At 54.6% G+C, this 2,896-nt stretch overlaps 1 protein-coding gene across 1 annotated transcript in view; it reads right to left on the bottom strand.

Annotated features, from left to right (window-relative positions):
• Ttbk1 (tau tubulin kinase 1) overlaps nucleotides 1–938 on the bottom strand; it is a 41,418-nt gene extending 40,480 nt beyond the window's left edge. Inside the window, exon 1 of the mRNA XM_028766532.1 lies at nucleotides 688–938. The gene's annotated coding sequence lies outside the window, so the exon portion shown is untranslated. The remainder of the gene's footprint in view (nucleotides 1–687) is intronic.
• Nucleotides 939–2,896: the final 1,958 nt, after the last annotated feature.

The following is a 2,896-nucleotide window of genomic DNA, read 5'->3' as shown; positions in this document are numbered from 1 at the left end:
TGTGTGTGTGTGTGTGTGTGTGTGTGTGTGTGTGTGTGTGTGTGTGTGTAGGCATGGTTGTGTGCAAGCATGAGAATGTGGGCCAAATGGCGAGAGCAAGCTAAGTGCTTATGAGCACATTGTGGTTTGGGAAGAGTTGATATGCAGCTATTCAAGGTGTGAGGCCGGGTGTGTGGGAATCTCAGAGCCCAGGTAGGGAGAGGTGAAGCCACGAGGAACAGGAGAAGAGGTCTGGAGGAGAGGTCGGCGAGCAGGGCAAGTCAGAGCGATGGGATGAGGGGAGGAGGGGGTAGGTAAGTAAGACAAGAGACTGGCGGAGAGCATGGTGGCAGGGACAGTGACAGGACCACGGGAGGGGCTTCTGGGCACGGCTGGGAAGTAAAAAGGGAGGCTGGTAGGAAGAAGGGAAGACCTGAGGACGGAAGAGAGGGTCTGCAGACATCTGAACGACCTGTCAGAGGTGACAGGAGGGAAATGACAGGGACGAGGGCCGGGGGGTTGGGGAGGGGGGGTCTGTGCGGGGGCTGGGAGCAGCTCCAGGCCTCAGGCTGTGGCCCAGGCAGTGTAGGCCAGCGTCCCGGCTCCTAGCGGCGGCGGAGCCGAGCCCTGGGAGGTGAGCCCGGCGGGAGGCCCGATGTACCCCAGGAAGGACCCCCGGCCCACCCTCCGGGCCCCGCCCCGCCTCACCTGCTCGGTGTCCGCTGCGGCTGCGGCTGCGGCTGCGGCGGCGGTGAAGGCAGCGGCGCGGGGCGGCGCATCCCCCGGGGCCGGGGCGGGGCGGGGGCGGCTCAGTGCGGCGCTGGGCGGCCCGCTCCCTCCGGCGGCGGCGGCGGCGGTGGCCTCCCGACCCCGACCATCCCGGCCCGGCCCGGCCCTGCCCGGATCCTCCTCGGGCGACGGCGGCAGCGGCGGCGGCAGCAGCGGAGTGGGGAGCTGCCCACAATGCACCGCGCCGCCAGCATCAGCACCAGCCCTGACATCACCGCCCCACCGCCCTGGCCCTTACATCACTGCCGTTTTTTTTTTCTGACATCACGTTCCACTCTGCCCCCCTAGACCCTGCACGGGAACTCTCCTATGGTCTCGTTACAGCTACGAGGTTCTCTTAACTGATCTATGCCGTTCACTTGACCTTCCTTACCTGTTCCCAGAAACCTCTCTTGTCTCCATCACCTTTTATCTCTCCACTTCCCAGAATATCCCCTTTACTCCTCACCTGACCCCATTAGCCTCCCCTGACCCCCGATTCCATCCTCCACGCAGCCACCGTACTTGCTCTTAAGCCTTCTCCTCAACCTGTACTCGTTCTTCCCACACAGCTTTATCATAGACTTCTAACAGCACCCCACATCAGGACATACTACCCCTCACCTGTAACCGCCTCCTCACCGAGTACTTGCCTTCTCTCCTGGTTTACCTGCTCTTTATCTGGCCCTTCCTTCCAACTGTTGACAGACTCAGTCACTCTTTCTTATTGCTTACTAAATAAGATACAGATTCTTTACTGTGACATTAAAAACCCTTCCCAACATGTGCTCACAAGGCTATCACTCTCCTGACAGATGGGGACTCCTCAGTATTCTCTGAATATACCCTGCACTTTGCCTCTCTCGGTTCCTTCCCCTGTTGCTTATACCCTCAACAAATGCAGAGGGAGCGTCTTCAAGAGCAACAGTAACAGCAGCGGGCACACCTGCCAGACACATTAGCTTATTTAAGCTCTATAAATACCCTAGGAAGAAAGAGCGCTCACCGTGCAAGCTTACAGACCCACACTTGGGTCCTGGCACCAGAGTAAAAGGCCAGGAGCTGTGGTGGGTGTCTCGAGACCCAGCGCCAGGGAAAACAGACAGTGAAATCCTTAGAGCTTGTTGTTGGGCAATCTAGCTTCAGGGTCACTGAAAGAAGAGACCCCATCACAAAGCAATAAAGAGGACACACACGCACACACACACATGAGCACACACACACATACACACAGAGAGAGAGACACACAGAGAGAGGCAGAGAGAGAGACAGCTGGAAAGATAACTCCATGGGGTAAAAGTGTTTGTCTCAGAGACCTGACGACCTAAGTTCTGTTCATAGAACTCACGGTGGTAGGAGAGAACCAACTCCCAAAAAACGTTTCTGACTTTCACATATGCACTAAAGCATATATACACAACCCAGCATGCACACATCCTCACCCATATATACAAGCCATGCACACACATGATAATATAACAATTATAATACATTTTAAAGGAAAAATGAAATGATGTTTTCAGGAAAGTAGATGCCCCTGAAATCATCGTGTTAAGTGAATAAGCAGATGCAAAAAGACAAATACTTCGTGTTTTCTGTCAAATGCAGAACCTCGTCTGGCAGTGTAGAAAGGAGACTGAGGCCCAACCGGGGCTTGAGATCAATCCCCAGCCCCACGTGCTGGAAGAAGAGAAGCAAGTCGTGAAGGTTGTCCTCTGACCTCCACGCATGTTCCGTGGCATGGAAACACGCGTGCACGCACACATGCACATGTGAAAATATTTCTAAAATTTTGTGTGTCATGAAACTAGAGAGCAGCCCTTGAAAGAGGCTGAAGAGATCCTAAGGGGCGTGGGGAGTAGAGAGGGTGATGGAGTAGGTGTGTGTGATGAGGAAGCAGAGGGGGGATTGGAGGAATCCAGCCAATAGGGGACAGTTTGTGAGGTGAGGGTAGCAGGGGTCGGATACTGAACAAGACTAAAATGTGGTCACACATATGTACAAAAATGGCCTCATGAGATCTCTTTCTTCATGTGTTATGGCTTCTTTCATGCGCTAACCTTTAATAAGAAAAGGTGAGGCAGACACAGCTGGGAAAATGCTTGCTACTCAAGCAGGAGAACCAGAGATTCCTCGCACTCAACCCCCA

This window comes from Grammomys surdaster, unplaced genomic scaffold, assembly GCF_004785775.1.
Source record: "Grammomys surdaster isolate TR1022 unplaced genomic scaffold, NIH_TR_1.0 169, whole genome shotgun sequence".
Classification (NCBI taxonomy): domain Eukaryota; kingdom Metazoa; phylum Chordata; class Mammalia; order Rodentia; family Muridae; genus Grammomys; species Grammomys surdaster.
Note: the sequence above shows the minus strand (reverse complement) of the source record. Positions and strands in the feature narration are given on the sequence as shown.